Raw genomic sequence first — 373 nt, 5'->3', positions numbered from 1 at the left:
AGAGCAGCAGTCACAAGGGGCAACAAGTCATAATTATGGAGGCTCCAAGAATAATAAACGCTAAAACCAAGAGTGAAGTCCGCAAGCTGCTCACATCCACAAGGGAATGTGGAGCTTCTGAGAGCTCAGTTTTTGGGAAGCTTTCCTCTGCCAGAACTGGTCTCATTGGCCATAGCAGAAGCAACGGATCATCCTAACTTATAATTCTTCTTTCCGCTTGAGAAATATTCTCCTCTACGGATGCATTGGTCATCGCCAGACATTGACGGACGAAGTAGGCCTATTTATTATATTGTGTTTACGCACGCGTGTGTGTGCATGTGTGTATGTGTGTATGTGGTGTGTATGTGTGTGTGTGTGTGTGTGTGTGTGT

Source organism: Aplysia californica, unplaced genomic scaffold (genome assembly GCF_000002075.1).
Source record: "Aplysia californica isolate F4 #8 unplaced genomic scaffold, AplCal3.0 scaffold00094, whole genome shotgun sequence".
Taxonomy (NCBI): domain Eukaryota; kingdom Metazoa; phylum Mollusca; class Gastropoda; order Aplysiida; family Aplysiidae; genus Aplysia; species Aplysia californica.
The sequence above is the reverse complement of the archived record's forward strand: the minus strand, read 5'-3'. Positions refer to the sequence as shown.